General features: G+C 41.0%; 1 pseudogene; it reads left to right on the forward strand.

The window, feature by feature from the left end:
- Positions 1–260: 260 nt before the first annotated feature.
- Positions 261–19,571, forward strand: part of LOC142243446 (ATP-binding cassette sub-family B member 5-like) — a 125,930-nt pseudogene continuing 106,619 nt past the window's right edge.

Genomic DNA, 19,571 nt, shown 5'->3' on the forward strand with positions numbered 1-19,571 from the left:
TTATAGATGTCCAATTTGCTTGTAAAAAATATTGTCGGTCTGGCATTTTTTGATAAGCTGTCCAGAAAAAATAACTCAAGTTGGAAACCCTGATGAAGCCAAGCAGCAGTACAGGAGCTGTGTCACCCTGAGAGCTGTGCCACTTATTTGCTTTTGGATTATGAAGATGAATCAGAGCCACGTGCTGAGGGTTTTTTTTTCTTTTAAATGAAATTGGACTCCAGAGCACAGCTCCTCCTTTCTTTTCTGTCTGACTGCTGAAGTCTCACACACTCCAGGGAAAGTAAACTCTAGACATCAGGATGGCTGCTAACCGGAGGTCGAGAATGAGGAGAAGAAGGGGACGCACCGTACACTCAGGGGTAAGAGGACGGCAATTCGGAAGTTAAATTATGTGTTATGTCTGCCAGCTTCAATAATGGCAGAAAGCAGCAGTGAGAAATATGATGCAATGATTTGGCAATTTCCTGTACAGGGATACAGCAATGTCTACGAGGATGAATTGGCTCAGAAGTTGTCATCCAGTTCTTACGAAGAGCAAATAGATGTCTACTATCGATCTCTGACATTGCAAATACTTAACTATTGTGTAGAGCTGTGTTCTATGACTTTTGCCTGAACTTATTTTACTATTGTGGGCTTGTCTCATATATATTGAGTATAGGTGATGCATCTGATTACTGGGGATCCCACAATCACAGCACCCATTGATTTCCAAAAAGATAGGTTCTATGTTCCTCGTTGAATGGTGCACAGATTGACGCTGACGTTCTAGTCATTGTTTGTGAAGATAGGCAAGTGCTAAACTGAACTCAACCGGTACTTATTGACAATAAATCGATTCGCAACATGCATGTGTTACAGTAACTTCATTTAAAGGGAACCAACCCGCAGGATTTTCATATATAAAGTAAAGTCAGTGCTATACTGGCTCTAGGATGCTGAATGTAAGCATAGCTTTTGTTCAGAGATTGTAAGTTTTATTTCAGAAATATGTTCAAGTAAGGTTCCAGCAATGCACTGCTATTTGATTGATAGCTGCTACAGAATATCTAATAGGTGGGTCAGGTTTTGCTATCTATTCCCGCCCCTTTCTGCTGCCTGGCAGTGGTAGATACTCCTTCCAGGGCTGTTCATTATTGCTCATACATATTCAATGCTTCCTCCGCCCATCGACAGTCCTAGGAACTGTGATTGGTTGCAGTCAGACAGCATACCCACCCTGAGTGGCAGCATATCTCACTGTAAACTGGTGTAAAAATAAATAAGTAAATAAAAAAATTGGCATTGGGTCCCCCCATATTATGATTCCCAGTACAGACAAACCATACGAATACAGACTGCAGTCCCAGCCATGTGCTTATCTTGGCTGTGTACCAAAATAAAAGGGACCACAGTTTTGTAAGTGAAAAGAAATAACCACAAACATCGGAAAAATCCTTTATTTGAAATAAAAAATAATAAAAAGCACCCTCTTTCACCACTTTATTAACCCCCAAAACACCCAGGTCCTACGTACTCCACACAATGCTATTTTTAGGCTCTTGGGGTCCAGTAAACATAGGCCTGTCAAGCCTGAGAATACCAGCTCCCAGCTGTCAGCTTTATTATGGCCATGTATCAAAATTGGGGGGGACCGCACGCCGTTTTTTTACATTATGTATTTAAATAATTAAAAAAAAAGAAGCTGCATGCTGTTCCTCTTATTTTGATACACAGCCAAAATAAGTGCACGGCTTGGGCCTGCAGCCTGTAGCCATATGCTTTATCTGTACTGGGTATCATAATATTGGGGGACCCTACACTCTTTTTTTTAGAGTGCTGTATAAAAGAGCCCAGGCAGCTCTGTAGAATGTAAAAACATCTTTATAATACTCACCTAGGGGGCGGTCCAGTCTGATGGGTGTTGCTACTCTCGTTCCTGTGCCTCCTCCATTTTGTGCGATCGTCTTCCTCCTTCCCAGCCGTGTGATAACACGTCCTGCGTCATTCACACAGAGGACTCCTTTGTGCTCTTGCGCACGCGCACTTTTCTTTTCCCTGAGGGCTGAGGGCAGATCAAACTATTGTAGTGTGCATGTGCGGGAGGTCCTTGACCTTTTCTCATGCCTGCAGTAGCAAAATGGCTGCCTCTGTGTGGATGTTTCAACCCCAAAGTAGATAGGCTATGAATATAAAATTCCTGACAGTATAAAATTCCTGACAATCCCTTTTAAGAGGAACACAAGATCTTCATTGTCATGATAGATGGTGGTTCAAGAGTAATTGCTACATCCTTAAAAAGGGTGTCTGGCCACTTAAACAAGTAATATATTACTGATCCATCAAGAGTTAAAGATTGCAACGGTTGTCCACTACTTGGGCAACCTCTTCTTATTCCCCATGTTTGACCTCATTAATAGTGAAGGGTGGAATCTCAGATACCTGGGATCGACGGGTCTAACCAGTATTTTTTTTTTAAAAAAAATCTGGTTCCGGCCTGGAATTGATCCCAGATTTCTGGCCGGATGCCAGTCCTTATATAAGTCTATGGGGTCCAGAATCCAGCGCTTAATATTTATGATATAAGGGATAGGGAGATTGGAGCAGGTACGTTATACTTACTAATCTCCGCTCAACTCCAATGCTACTTCCGGGGACGCTCATTATCACTCATAAATATTCATATAAATAATATAATCATATAAATAAATAAAAAAAAATTGGTATAGGGTCCTAACATATTATGATACCTAGCACAGAAAAAGCATACAACTACAGGCTGCAGCCCCCAGCTGGGTGTGTATCTTGGCTGTATACCAAAACAAGAGGGACCACATGCGGCTTTCTAACAAAAAAAAAAAGTTGAAATAAATAATATAAAAAATTAGCATGCGGTCCCTCCAATTTTGATGCTCAGCCATGATAAAACCGACAGCTAGGAGCTGGTATTCTCAGGCTGGGGAGGCCCATGGTTATTGATGAATGTGACTAAAGGGGGCTTTACACGCTGCGATATCGGTACCGATATCGCTAGTGTGCGTACCCACCTCCATTCCTTGTGCGACATGGGCATATTGCTGCCCATCGCGCACAAAATCGCGCACCCCCGTCACACGGACTTACCTGCATAGTGACGTCGCTGTGACCGGCGTACCACCTCCTTTCTAAGGGGGTGGTTTGTTCGGCGTCACAGCGACGTCACTAAGCGGCCGCCCAATCAAAGCAGAGGGGTGGAGATGAGCGGGAAGAACATCCCGTCCACATCCTTCCTTCCTCATTGCTGGCGGGACGCAGGTAAGGTGAGGTTCCTTGTTCCTGCGGTGTCACAAGTAGCGATGTGTGCTGCCGCAGGAACGACGAACTACATCGCCCAAGCATCAGCAACGATAATTGGGAAGAGGGGGGAACATGTCACCGATGAGCGATTTTGAACGTTTTTGCGACGATTCAAAATCGCTCATAGGTGTCACACAACGAGATCGCTAAAGTGGCCGGATGTGCGTCACAAATTCCGTGACCCCAACGAGATCGTTTTAGCGATATCGTAGCGTATAAAGCCACCTTAATAGGTGACAATAGACATATTCTTCCTCAAAATTAGATATGAAACAATTTGCATAAGGAGGGGCCACACTGGACCCAATGGCTGTCTCCGAGGCCAAATAGAAATCAATTCTCATGTAATGTTTTGAAGTAGATCAGTAGATAAAGAAACTTACATTGATGTCAATGTAGAAGTGTTGTGTAATGTTTGTGTAACAGCAAAAAGTCCACTTTTATGTTGAATATTAAACTTTAGTCCATTGCAAACATGGGGTTCACTGTGGACATTTTTGTGGTGGGCTGTGTTGCAAACCATCATTGATCTAAATCATGTTTTATGATTTGGCAAGGAACCAGATATATATATATATATATATATATATATATATATATATATATTACATATATATATATATATATATATATATATATATATATATATATATATATATATACAGTTAGGTCCAGAAATATTTGGACAGTTACACAATTTTCGCGAGTTGGGCTCTGCATGCCACCACATTGGATTTGAAATGAAACCTCTACAACAGAATTCAAGTGCAGATTGTAACGTTTAATTTGAAGGTTTGAACAAAAATATCTGATAGAAATTGTAGGAATTGTACACATTTCTTTACAAACACTCCACATTTTAGGAGGTCAAAAGTAATTGGACAAATAAACCAAACCCAAACAAAATATTTTTATTTTCAATATTTTGTTGCGAATCCTTTGGAGGCAATCACTGCCGTAAGTCTGGAACCCATGGACATCACCAAACGCTGAGTTTCCTCCTTCTTAATGCTTTGCCAGGCCTTTACAGCCGCAGCCTTCAGGTCTTGCTTGTTTGTGGGTCTTCCCGTCTTAAGTCTGGATTTGAGCAAGTGAAATGCATGCTCAATTGGGTTAAGATCTGGTGATTGACTTGGCCATTGCAGAATGTTCCACTTTTTAGCACTCATGAACTCCTGGGTAGCTTTGGCTGTATGCTTGGGGTCATTGTCCATCTGTACTATGAAGCGCCGTCCGATCAACTTTGCGGCATTTGGCTGAATCTGGGCTGAAAGTATATCCCGGTACACTTCAGAATTCATCCGGCTACTCTTGTCTGCTGTTATGTCATCAATAAACACAAGTGACCCAGTGCAATTGAAAGCCATGCATGCCCATGCCATCACGTTGCCTCCACCATGTTTTACAGAGGATGTGGTGTGCCTTGGATCATGTGCCGTTCCCTTTCTTCTCCAAACTTTTTTCTTCCCATCATTCTGGTACAGGTTGATCTTGGTCTCATCTGTCCATAGAATACTTTTCCAGAACTGAGCTGGCTTCATGAGGTGTTTTTCAGCAAATTTAACTCTGGCCTGTCTATTTTTGGAATTGATGAATGGTTTGCATCTAGATGTGAACCCTTTGTATTTACTTTCATGGAGTCTTCTCTTTACTGTTGACTTAGAGACAGATACACCTACTTCACTGAGAGTGTTCTGGACTTCAGTTGATGTTGTGAACGGGTTCTTCTTCACCAAAGAAAGTATGCGGCGATCATCCACCACTGTTGTCATCCGTGGACGCCCAGGCCTTTTTGAGTTCCCAAGCTCACCAGTCAATTCCTTTTTTCTCAGAATGTACCCGACTGTTGATTTTGCTACTCCAAGCATGTCTGCTATCTCTCTGATGGATTTTTTCTTTTTTTTCAGCCTCAGGATGTTCTGCTTCACCTCAATTGAGAGTTCCTTAGACCGCATGTTGTCTGGTCACAGCAACAGCTTCCAAATGCAAAACCACACACCTGTAATCAACCCCAGACCTTTTAACTACTTCATTGATTACAGGTTAACGAGGGAGACGCCTTCAGAGTTAATTGCAGCCCTTAGAGTCACTTGTCCAATTACTTTTGGTCCCTTGAAAAAGAGGAGGCTATGCATTACAGAGCTATGATTCCTAAACCCTTTCTCCGATTTGGATGTGAAAACTCTCATATTGCAGCTGGGAGTGTGCACTTTCAGCCCATATTATATATATAATTGTATTTCTGAACATGTTTTTGTAAGCAGCTAAAATAACAAAACTTGTGTCACTGTCCAAATATTTCTGGCCCTGACTGTATATATATATACACAGCTTTGGCAAAAATTAAGAGACCACTGAAAATTGTCAGTTTTTCTGATTTTTCTCTTTATAGATATATTTTTGAGTAAAATGCAAATTGTTCTTTTATTCTATAAACTACTGACATCATGTGTCTGAATTCCAAGCAAATTATTTAATATTTATTTTCTGAAAATGAGAAATGGTCAGAATAACAAAAAAAATGCTTTGCTTTCAGACCTCAAATAATGCAAAGAAAACAAGTTCATAATCATTTCGAAACAATAATACAGTACTAATAATGTTTTAACTCAGGAAGAGTTCAGAGAAGTCAATATTTTGTGGAATAACCATGATATTTAATCACAGCTTTCATGAATCTTGGCATGCTTTCTACCAGTCTATCACATTGCTTTTGGGTGACCTTATGCCGTTCCTGGTGCAAAAATTTAAGCAGGTTCTTCTTTGTTTGATGGCTTGTGACTATCCATCTTCCTCTTGATTAAATTGTAGAGGTTTTCAATGGGTTCAGGTCTGGAGATTGGGCTGGCCATGACAGGGTTTTGATGTGCTGGTCCTTCCTCCAGACATTGATTGACCTAGCTGTGTGGCATGGTGCATTGTCCTGCTGGAAAAAGCAGTCCTCAGAGTTGGGGAACATTGCCTGAGCAGAAGGAAGCAGTTTTTCCAGGATAACCTTGTATGAGGCTTGATTTATACGTCCTTTGCAAAGTTTAATCTGCCCAATTCCAGCCTTGCTGAAGCATCCCCAGCTCATCACCGATCCTTCACCAAATTTCACAGTGAGTGCAAGACACTGTGGCTTGTACGCCTCTCCAGGTCTCCATCTAACCATTAGATGACCAGGTGTTAGGCAAAGCTGAAAATGACACTAATCAGAGAAGATTACCTTACTCTAGAAATTGGGCAGGCTTGCTGACTCCTTGTTTCTCTGTGTGTGTTTCCATGTGTGCTTTGCAACTACCTTCAAGTTTGTGTTGGTCCTCTCGGCTTTCGCGACCCTTGGTGGTGGTAGCTTGTCAGAACGCATAGCCTGACAGTACATATAGCCTGACAGGTGCTAAATAATTCAGAAAAAAACTACAATGGTCTGCTTTATGTTGTTGATTTTGTTAAAAGCAGATTAAAATGTTCAACACGATCCTGAATTACGTTTTGGCCTGCTTTATGGGTAGAGTTTAAAAGAAATCATCTGTCAGTAGTATTTCACTCCCCAACCTATTAATATGTGAATGCAGCGCTTTCAAAGAGAAGTCCAGCAATATCTTTACGTGGCCAGTCTGTTCTTCCATTACTGACAAATCAGCGTTTGAATTGATATGCTAATTAGGATATACATCTGAAGCCTCTGTCACTCCAGCTCTATTCCCTGCTCAGCACTGCTTCTTCCTGTTTAACTGACACCTCCTTTTACTGAACTCGCACACCATAACGACTGTTAGTGAGGCAGGAGGAGGTGGCACTGGGTAGGTAATAGAGCTGGAGTGACAGAATTTTGTGGCCTACAGCCATGTTTGCATATTAATTCAATCACTGTTTTTTCAGTTAAAAGCACTGACTGCCCTTGTAAAGGTACTACAGGACTTACCTTTGAAGCTACGTACACAAATAAATAGTTTAGGGGGTGAAATCCTGCTGACAAATTCCCTTTAAAGTTTATTGTATTCTGTGCCAACAGGCTCCTATGATGTCAATGCAGTACTATCAGTAATATTAGGATCGGACTGAGGGATTAGGCTAGGCTAGAAATGTAGTAGGACATGCATTAGACCTTATTAATGATGGGCGAATAGTAACTATTCATGTTTGGATTATTCATAACGAATCCCAAAGTACTATTCTGGGTGTGTTAGAGTTCTCAATTACCATAGTTCCCCTATGTAAAATAGCAGCTATACTCTTATCCAGTATGTGTGCTGTTTCAGCAATGTTGGCATATGTTCTCCCTGGGCTATGTAACATTTTTATATCTCTCAAGCCCAGCATCCACTTCCACCTCACTTTCGGCAGTTGACACTGACACCCGGAAGAAGTGAGAGCATACTGTTGGTCTCAGACTTCCTGCAGATTCAGTTAATTCCAAAAGAAGTGAGAGGGAAGCGGCCGGTAATTCGTTTCAGGGCTCCAGAGATATAAACATGTTATGCAAACCCAGGGAGAGCATTCACTAATTTTGTTGGAATGGTACCTGCACTGGAGGTGAGTATAGGTGCTATTATTTTACATAGGGGAACTATGATGATCAAGAAGGGGTTGACCGAGTAGGTGATAACCCCTTTAAAGAAAAATTCCCAATGATTTTTTTATTAGCTATTCCTGTGTAAATGTATATGTAATATAGTGTGGGCTAAATTACTCACCGATCATCGTATTTCTAGTTTTCTAGCGCCTCTATGGTCCTTTTCTGATTCACATGACCTTTATTCTAATGCGCGAGATCATGCTGGGGTTAATTTGTGAGTCGGAAGGCACTTTTATGAGGTAAGTTTATGGAGCATCAGAACGAGGTTCCCAAGGCTCACATTGTCTAAGTGACTTTCGGCTCACACATTAATCCAGTGTAAGCCAACAAGTTGGAAGTTCAGTTATATGACTCAGAAGACGACCAGAGGGGTGCTGGAAATTGGAAAAGGCAGTGATAAATGAGTAAATTAATGCACCTACACTACATTTCATACACATATACAGTGCCTACAAGTAGTATTCAACCCCCTGCAGATTTAGCAGGTTTGATAAGATGCAAATAAGTTAGAGCCTGCAAACTTCAAACAAGAGCAGGATTTATTAACAGATGCATAAATCTTACAAACCAACAAGTTATGTTGCTCAGTTAAATTTTAATAAATTTTCAACATAAAAGTGTGGGTCAATTATTATTCAACCCCTAGGTTTAATATTTTGTGGAATAACCCTTGTTTGCAATTACAGCTAATAATCGTCTTTTATAAGACCTGATCAGGTCGGCACAGGTCTCTGGAGTTATCTTGGCCCACTCCTCCATGCAGATCTTCTCCAAGTTATCTAGGTTCTTTGGGTGTCTCATGTGGACTTTAATCTTGAGCTCCTTCCACAAGTTTTCAATTGGGTTAAGGTCAGGAGACTGACTAGGCCACTGCAACACCTTGATTTTTTCCCTCTGGAAACAGGCCTTGGTTTTCTTGGCTGTGTGCTTTGGGTCGTTGTCTTGTTGGAACATGAAATGACGACCCATCTTAAGATCCTTGATGGAGGACCGGAGGTTCTTGGCCAAAATCTCCAGGTAGGCCGTGCTATCCATCTTCCCATGGATGCGGACCAGATGGCCAGGCCCCTTGGCCGAGAAACAGCCCCACAGCATGATGCTGCCACCACCATGCTTAACTGTAGGGATGGTATTCTTGGGGTCGTATACAGTGCCATCCAGTCTCCAAACGTCACGTGTGTGGTTGGCACCAAAGATCTCGATCTTGGTCTCATCAGACCAGAGAACCTTGAACCAGTCTGTCTCAGAGTCCTCCAAGTGATCATGAGCAAACTGTAGACGAGCCTTGACATGACGCTTTGAAAGTAAAGGTACCTTACGGGCTCGTCTGGAACGGAGACCATTGCGGTGGAGTACGTTACTTATGGTATTGACTGAAACCAATGTCCCCACTGCCATGAAATCTTCCCGGAGCTCCTTCCTTGTTGTCCTTGGGTTAGCCTTGACTCTTCGGACAAGCCTGGCCTTGGCACGGGTGGAAACTTTCAAAGGCTGTCCAGGCCGTGGAAGGCTAACAGTAGTTCCAAAAGCCTTCCACTTCCAGATGATGCTCCCAACAGTGGAGACAGGTAGGCCCAACTCCTTGGAAAGGGTTTTGTACCCCTTGCCAGCCTTGTGACCCTCCATGATCTTGTCTCTGATGGCCTTGGAATGCTCCTTTGTCTTTCCCATGTTGACCAAGTATGAGTGCTGTTCACAAGTTTGGGGAGGCTCTTAATTAGTCAGAAAAGGCTGGAAAAAGAGATAATTAATTCAAACATGTGAAGCTCATTGTTTTTTGTGCCTGAAATACTTCTTAATACTTTAGGGGAACCAAACAGAATTCTGGTGGTTTGAGGGGTTGAATAATAAATGACCCTCTGAATAAACTTTTCACTATTTAAAAAAAAAAAAAGAAATAACATTCTTTTTTGCTGCAGTGCATTTCACACTTCCAGGCTGATCTACAGTCCAAATGTCACAATGCCAAGTTAATTCCGAATGTGTAAACCTGCTAAATCTGCAGGGGGTTGAATACTACTTGTAGGCACTGTACACAAGTTTAATTGAAACAAAAAAATCATTGGTAATGTTTCTTTAAGGCCTGTTTCATATGTCAGTGTAAAACACAGACGTTTTTAACTGACATGTTAAAAACGCATATGTCCTTCCGTGTGTCGTGATGCACGACACGTGTGTTCTCCATGAGATATCCGTGATCCATGACCCATGAGAGCACATGTAGATCAGGTATTTCAAACTCACTGGTCCACACTCGTGCTGTCCATGGTGCTGAATCTCCGTCTCTCCAGTGTCCGGCCGCCGCTGTCTCCATTCTGCAGCTACTTTCAGGTCGGCTGTGCAGTGCATAACTGCATATTCATGACCATTATTAGCCATGCTGGAAGCACTGACAGCGGCGGCTGAAGATAGCAGGGCTAGAGACAGGTGAGTTTAAAAAGTTTTTTAGTTTAGATGTACTTGTTTTTTTGGTATGTGTTTCACGGAACACACCACTGTGTGGTCTGTGGGACATCAGTGATGCCAGAAAAGAACAGACATTTATCCATGTGGTAATCACAGTCACGCATGTACGCCGCGCGGAGACACGGTCAGTTGAAAATCACTGATGTGTGCGCAGACTCATTGATTTTAATGGGTCTGCATATGTCTGTGATTCTGGTACATATAAAAACTAGCACATACATACCAGAATCACTGACGTGTGAAAGAGGCCTAAGGCTATGTGCGCACGTGTGCGCTCTGCACCGCACCTAAAAGGTGTGCTTCAGAACGCAGCTGAAAAGCTCCGTTCTGAAGCGCATGGTGCCTGCAGAGAATGTGCGCTCTGCCTGCAGCTCCTGCCATAGACAGAGCAGGGGCTGCCGGCAAAGCGCACAGAAGAAGTGACATGTCACTTCTTAGAACGCGCGCTTCGGGCAGCAGCCGAAGCGCTGCGCTCTAAGACGCCACGTGCGCACGGCCCCTGCACAATCTCCGTAGATTGTGCAGGGGACGCAGGATGCATGCAGTTACGCTGCGCTACAAAGCGCAGCGTAACTGCATGAATTATGCACACGTGCGCACATAGCCTAAGGCAGAAGTTATAAAGGAAGGTAGTTCATTTATGACTTCTATTAATTAGCCTGAAAGCTCACTGCATAGATTACAACCGATCTTTGAGGGTCTTAGCACAGTTGGATAATCTGTAATCAGCCTATTTTTGAGAGATGCTTCTCAACAAAAATCAGGTGTAAAACTTAACCAACCTTAAGAGCTTTACCAGCTACATGATTTGTGCCTATTAATTTAATGCACAAAATGGGTAATTTGCAAACCAAACATCAACAACCATACAGTAGTGCTAATTCCTGTAAACCTCGTATAAAAAGATCATCGATGCACTGTATATACTTTGTATTATAGTAGTTTTACACCACCCAACTTACAGTGTTAAACGACCATCGCTTTGCTGATCAGCAGTCGTTTAATAACCTGTTTAGACAGGTCAATGGCGCTTACAAGTAATAGATCATTCTGTGTGCATATACTCATTGTCCTCGGCAGCACATCTTGTTTACCTAGAACAAAGTGCTACCGAGAATGATGTTTTTCTTTTAACCAGCCAAAATGTTATTTGACCAGATAAATGTCCGTTTAGGTCATTTGTCATATAAGATAAACCAGTCTGTTAACACTACAAAAGTCACACAGAAAATATGGAAATCATTTCTCCAATTTTAGTGATATATTAGTGACACTGCATATTGAAAAAACTGGTGAAGCATTTACTCTTTTCTAATAACCGTACAATGCAATTTAACTATCCTGAAATATCCTTTTCTAGCCTTGTCCACTAATAAAAAGAAGTTTATAACTTTGCTTCCATGGTACAGTACTTTCACTAACCGGAGGTACATAAGGTTCCAGCTCTTATTGCAGTTAATGAATAACTATGTCTCTAAGATCACGCTGAACTTGTTTTAATTTGCAGCAGTGTCAGACTCGAAAACACAGGGCCCACCATCACTCGGGGCCCACCATCCAGTTTTATAGAAATAAGATAGCACAATGCCTGCAACAAAAAGGAGGACAGCGCTGTGTAGAAGACAAAGCATACAGAGATTTCTTTTTTTCTTATCACTATTTGGACTAGGGTGAATTTGATGGACTATGTTGGGCTGACTTGTGATCTAGTTGGTTCATAAAATGGTTAAAGATGGACGGTGTAGGGTAGTGTTTTTTCCTTTTAAATCAAGTATTTTTTATAACACTTTATTATAACATAAATAATGGAGTGATCTTACAGACACCTTTAAATTATTATGGCTGGGGCTTGGTGTCAGCCAGCATTGTCTTGTTGCCTCAAAATTGACACCTCCCGAATTTGATGTAGACCAAACTGGAAATCTGCAAAAAGTAAAAGCACTACAAAAACATGACAATATGAAGAATGAAAGAAATCTCTTGTATTTACTTTCACATGCTTTGTCATGACACAGAAACTGAAACAATAAAACAGATTGGATCACAGTCATCAATGTAACTGCTGAAGGTGAACTCCACTGCTCAACACAGAGCCACATACACCACACAGGATACATAAGAGGATCAATAACAAATGCATTCACCGCATTATCTTTCCCAAATGTATTTATAGATATCGGAAAAGGACAAGACACAATTAAAACACATGTACAGCAGAAAAAGTGCCACTGCAATAGAATGCAATACAGATAATAAGCTGCACACTAACCACTATAAAAATATAAACATGAAAAATGGTAAAGCATTACTGCTATAGGAATACTATGAAAAATGAAAAATACATTTAGCTGTCTGGAAAAAATGAAATACATGAAAAATGGTATTGCAAAAACCGCTATGAATAATTGAAAATAGTAGAGATGTTTAGCAAATGTATTGATCAATGCAAATGAGCCCGAAAACCAACGACAAGGTAATCTCTAATTTTAAGGGAAACTAACCTTAGTGCCTCTCTATATGCTATTAAAAATCTGCAAGTATGGGCAGGCAGGCTCCTGGCTATATAGAATCATGAATAGAGTCTGGTAATAGGGCAGGGTTCTTTGTTCTCAGTCAGAAGAAACTGCATGCTAATCAGAAAAAAGACTGACTGGAACACCTATGTGTGTGAATTAGGTGCTAGCCTAAAAATACATGACTATAATACAGATACAGGTAAAATATATCTTTGTACCGTGTTAGCCAGTAGAGATAAAAAGAAGTTTGTTTAAAAGAACTGAGAGTCCTCAGTAGTTGATACCTTTTAATGGCTAACTGAAAAGATGGTAATATATAGCAAGCTTTCGAGACTACTCAGGTCTCTTCATCAGGCTCAATATAACACAAAATCTGAAGAGTCACATATTTATACACAACAGGACATAAAATAGTGCAGTACAAAAAAAAAACAAAAAAAAACCCCAAGTTATGTGAAGCAGAACTATCACTATGGCAAGGGGGCAAACTGTTGTGTCCATAAATATTGATGTACAGTTAGGTCCAGAAATATTTGGACAGTGACACAATTTTCGCGACTTGGGCTTTGCATGCCACCACATTGGATTTGAAATGAAATCTCGACAACAGAATTCAAGTGCAGATTGTAACGTTTAATTTGAAGGTTTGAACAAAAATATCTGATAGAAATTGTAGGAATTGTACCCATTTCTTTACAAACACTCCACATTTTAGGAGGTCAAAAGTAATTGGACAAATAAACCAAACCCAAACAAAATATTTTTATTTTCAATATTTTGTTGCGAATCCTTTGGAGGCAATCACTGCCTTAAGTCTGGAACCCATGGACATCACCAAACGCTGGGTTTCCTCCTTCTTAATGCTTTGCCAGGCCTTTACAGTCGCAGCCTTCAGGTCTTGCTTGTTTGTGGGTCTTTCCGTCTTAAGTCTGGATTTGAGCAAGTGAAATGCATGCTCAATTGGGTTAAGATCTGGTGATTGACTTGGCCATTGCAGAATGTTCCACTTTTTTGCACTCATGAACTCCTGGGTAGCTTTGGCTGTATGCTTGGGGTCATTGTCCATCTGTACTATGAAGCACCGTCCGATCAACTTTGCGGCATTTGGCTGAATCTGGGCTGAAAGTATATCCCGGTACACTTCAGAATTCATCCGGCTACTCTTGTCTGCTGTTATGTCATCAATAAACACAAGTGACCCAGTGCCATTGAAAGCCATGCATGCCCATGCCATCACGTTGCCTCCACCATGTTTTACAGAGGATGTGGTGTGCCTTGGATAATGTGCCGTTCCCTTTCTTCTCCAAACTTTTTTCTTCCCATCATTCTGGTACAGGTTGATCTTTGTCTCATCTGTCCATAGAATACTTTTCCAGAACTGAGCTGGCTACATGAGGTGTTTTTCAGCAAATTTAACTCTGGCCTGTCTATTTTTGGAATTGATGAATGGTTTGCATCTAGATGTGAACCCTTTGTATTTACTTTCATGGAGTCTTCTCTTTACTGTTGACTTAGAGACAGATACACCTACTTCACTGAGAGTGTTCTGGACTTCAGTTGATGTTGTGAACGGGTTCTTCTTCACCAAAGAAAGTATGCAGCGATCATCCACCACTGTTGTCATCCGTGGACGCCCAGGCCTTTTTGAGTTCCCAAGCTCACCAGTCAATTCCTTTTTTCTCAGAATGTACCCGACTGTTGATTTTGCTACTCCAAGCATGTCTGCTATTTCTCTGATGGATTTTTTTCTTTTTTTTCAGCCTCAGGATGTTCTGCTTCACCTCAATTGAGAGTTCCTTAGACCGCATGTTGTCTGGTCACAGCAACAGCTTCCAAATGCAAAACCACACACCTGTAATCAACCCCAGACCTTTTAACTACTTCATTGATTACAGGTTAACGAGGGAGACGCCTTCAGAGTTAATTGCAGCCCTTAGAGTCCCTTGTCCAATTACTTTTGGTCCCTTTAAAAAGAGGAGGCTATGCATTACAGAGCTATGATTCCTAAACCCTTTCTCCGATTTGGATGTGAAAACTCTCATATTGCAGCTGGGAGTGTGCACTTTCAGCCCATATTATATATATAATTGTATTTCTCAACATGTTTTTGTAAACAGCTAAAATAACAAAACTTGTGTCACTGTCCAAATATTTCTGGACCTAACTGTAGTTCATAGATAAGCAGTGTGAAAGTTTTATTGACCTCTGATTGGGGTGTTTGGTCCGGGCTGTGATGCCCCCAGATGGTCTGAGGACACATTTCTTAATTGATGTAAAAAGACATAAATCCATGTGACACAGTCATTCCTGCTCTGAATGTGTCAAATAGAGACACATTATAATACTATAATACAGATAATAAGCTGCACACTAACCACTATAAAAATATAAACATGAAAAATGGTAAAGCATTACTGCTATAGGCATACTATGAACAATGAAAAATACATTTAGCTGTCTGGAAAAAATGAAATACATAAAAAATGGTATTGCAAAACTGCTATGAATATTTGAAAATAGTAGAGATGTTTATCCTATATAGCCAGGATGTCTGCCCACACTTGCAGATTTTTAATAGCATGTAGAGAGGCATTATGGGTAGGTTCACAAAAAATTGTCGTTGGTTTTCGCGCTCATTTGCATTGTTGCTTTACCAATTTTCAAGTTTATATTTTTATAGTGGTTAGTGTGCAGCTTATTATCTTTATTATAGTCATGTATTTTTAAGCTAGCACCTAATTCACATACATAGGTGTTCCAGTCAGTCTTTTTCTGATTACTGCAATAGAATGGACCCACCTAATCAATCCCATACCTAATCAATAATGCAGCATAGCTACTAATATAATCATAGAATACTACGTCAGTATACAGAGGCATTCAATGGCAATAAATAGACTTGTACAGGAGACTTTCATCCAGACCATGACTCGTATCATAAATTGATGTATATTTTTTATTGTTTGGTGGTGCAAACTCAGTAATGTCAGCAGCCCTATAGAGTATAATGGATACATATTCTATATGTAAAAAACATGCATTGAATATGTATGTGAAAATAAACATCTGAATCAGACAAACCTTAGGCAGAGACCACAGAACCCCAACATGTATCACCATCCCTCGAGTCCCCAGGGGCAGCGGGTCTACTGAAGGTTTGGTCTTCAATAATGGATATGGACATGGTGATAATTTACACAATTATTACATCAAGTAAATAATAACCTCCTGTAATTCTTACCTAGTATAGGTTGGTCTTATGGAGACCTGCACATGAATCAGCCTTTACAAGAAGGTACCAGTACTTCCAGGGTCATCTCCATCTCTTTGATTCGGGGTTGTGAAGCAATGTCGGCTGATCTGATCATTTATCGATCCAGTATCTAACAGCAGGTTTTAACAAGTGCCAGTGCAAACGTTTGTGAACCCGGCCCCACCCAATAGCCAGTCCACATTATACGCATATATAGCCTGGGTCTCAGCTTCCCATACACGGTAAGTTTTTTAACTGCATGAGAGGACACACACAAGCTAGGGACCCCAACGTAGAGAAATACTTTGGCGTAGTGTTGGGGCTCTATTGCATTGATCAATTCAGTAGCTAAATTTCTCTTTATTCATATGTTCATGGCAGTAATGCAGATTCCATTTTCATATTTTCATTTTTACATATAGCTATTGGATTTTTCATGTTAGTATTCACACAGCAGTTTCTGCTTTTCATATATTCCCCTTACATAGTCACTGGTGTATAAAATAAATGAATGTGATCGGTGATCGGTAAAGGGCGAAAAAAAAATCAAAAATCTAGAATTGTAATTGTGGTTTTTTTTGGTTGCAATACAATGCAGTAAGAGGTGATTAAAACATCACATATGTACCAAATTGGTATAATTAAAAACGTCAGCTCTGGATGCAAAAAATAAGCCATCACTGAGCCCCAGATCCCGAAAAATGAGAACGTTAGGGGTCTCGGATAATGACGCCAAAACTGCAATTCTTTTCTTGACAACTTTCTGATTTTTTTTTTTTACCACTTAACTAAAAAAATATATATGTTTGGTATCTATGAACATGTACTAACCTAAGGAATCATACTGCCAGGCGTGTTTTACGAAATAGTAAACATGTTAAAAAAATTTAAAAACACCAATGTACAATTCCATTTTTTTGCAATTTCCCCATATTTGCAATTCTTTTCCAGTTTTCCAAAACATACAGCTGTCAGTGTGAATGTGAACATGTGTATATGAAGCAGTCAAAGTGTGTAAATGTGTATACAGAGTATAAATGTATATTCTCATGTCTAATCAGTGTATAGCCATCAATGTGAGTGAGGGGAGCCCTCATTCAGTAAAGGATAATACGGATACTTTATTATTTTATGTGTATAAAAGACACATAATTACAAGGAGGCCTCAAGGTGTAATACAAATAACTCCAAGATAATATATCAATTAATACAGTACTGAACAGGGTTGATTCCAATAAATATATGATAATTGTATCAACAAATTCTCCAGTCAGAAATTGACATACTATTTTGCATGCGGATGATAATTTCAACAATTTATAAAAGCAGGCATCAGGCAAGATAAGTTGCATAAAAATATTAGCAAGTAGTCAAAGGCATAATTACCAAAAGTAAGTTGGTAATTATGCCTTTGACTACTTGCTAATAATATAATAGACACTGTGTCTGCAAACTGAGGTTCTGATCTGGCACAAATCCTAATGGGCACTTTGCACACTACGACATCGCAGGTGCGATGTCGGTGTGGTCAAATTGAAAGTGACGCACATCCGGCGTCACAGGCGATATCGTAGTGCGTAAAGCCTTTTTGATACGATTAACGAGCACCAAATCCTCGTAATCGTATCATCGGTGTAGCGTCGGTCATTTCCATAATTTGGAAATGACCGATGTTACGATGTTGTTCTTCGTTCCAGCGGCAGCACACCTCACTGTGTGAAGCTGCAGGAGCGAGGAACATCTCCTACCTGCGTCCTGCGGCTCACACCGGCTATGCGGAAGGAAGGAGGTGGGCGGGATGTTTACCCTCCGCTTCTATTGGCCGCCTGCCGTGTGACGTCGCTATGATGTCGCACGACCCGCCCCCTTAATAAGGAGGCGGGTCGCTGGCCAGAGCAACGTCGCATGGCAGGTGAGTGCATGTGAAGCTGGTGTAGCGATAATGTTCGCTACGCCAACTATCACCATGATATCGCAGCTGCGACGGGGCGGGAACTATTGCGCTCGGCATCGCAAGCATCGGCTTATGATGTCGTAGTGTGCAAAGTGCCCCTAAGTCTTATGAAAAAGCTTGTTAAAGGGCAACTTTTTACTTTTAGGATAGCTACTTCCAATAGGTGGCACTAGAGTTTGTCTCCTTTCTCCCTGGAGAGACAATTTGAATATTTCACAGAGGAGCATTGCAGCTATCAGACTCCTCACTGACAGCCAGACTGGTTTGTCAGGTCTCCGCAAGGACAAAAGTTTTCCCCTTAGACTACATTAAATAATACACCAGACTTCAGCCAAAGTGTGTCTGTTCCAAACCTACAGAAGCAAAGGAGAGGGACCACCAGAGGATTGCCAGGTGGTTTGCTAGGCCAGTCCCACACTGATTTGGATTTTGAGTAAACCTTACTCTACTGCTTGGATTTAATATGTAACACATTGTAATAGAAATCACTGAATATAATGAAGTAATATTAACACAGTATAGACTGAAAGGTAACTTATAACTGAAAAAATTATATATATATATATATTTGTGTGTGTGTGTGTGTGTACGAACACTTAGTAGCATTTCTATCAAACATTAGTTTTTGACTGAATTTAGCCTCAGAATGTACAGTATCTACTATTTAACCTCCTTAGTGTCTTTTGGAAAGTAGGGATAGAAAGTAACACATTATTCCTTCGCTCTCTGATTTGTAGGGCTACATGAGATATTGATAGAATTGAATGGCAGAATTACTAGGAATGCGTGGTGTCACGTCAGCCATGAACTTTTGTAGCCTACATGGTCAGACATTCACACAAGGCCTCTATAAGCAGGAGGAGTTGACATGAGTTGTGTAACGCTTTCTTAGGCTATGTGCGCACGTTGCGTAAATTCATGCAGTTACGCTGCGCTTTGCAGCGCAGCGTAACTGCATGCGTCCTGCGTCCCCTGCACAGTCTATGGAGATTGTGCAGGGGCCGTGCGCACGTGGCGACTCAGAGCGCAGCGCTTCGGCTACTGCCGAAGCGCTGCGCAAAAAGAAGTGACATGTCACTTCTTTCCTGCGCTTTGCCGGCAGCTCCTGCTCTGTCTATGGCAGGAGCTGCAGGCAGAGCGCATGGAATCGGCGCTCACTACGGACATTTCTGCAGCGATCTAAAGCGCACATGTGCTCTTCAGATCGCTGCAGAAATATCTGCAGGGCTAGTACGCAACGTGCGCACATAGCCTTAGAAGTGCCGCCACTTTCTTCTAGTCTAGGAAGCATTACTGTATTGTTGTTGTTAATAGAGCTAGTTATAGGTCTGGGTTTTTTTTTACCTTTTGGTTCTTTAACAGAGTTGAACTATTTAAAAGAATGTTTCCTCAACAATAAGCAGATCACTAGATACTGGACTACCAGTACTCCCAACATCAGCTTAACTCTATGAACCCAACGTCACGTAGTCAATGCCCCTATAGTTATTACATAGGTGAAAG

Source organism: Anomaloglossus baeobatrachus, chromosome 6 (genome assembly GCF_048569485.1).
Source record: "Anomaloglossus baeobatrachus isolate aAnoBae1 chromosome 6, aAnoBae1.hap1, whole genome shotgun sequence".
Classification (NCBI taxonomy): Eukaryota; Metazoa; Chordata; class Amphibia; order Anura; family Aromobatidae; genus Anomaloglossus; species Anomaloglossus baeobatrachus.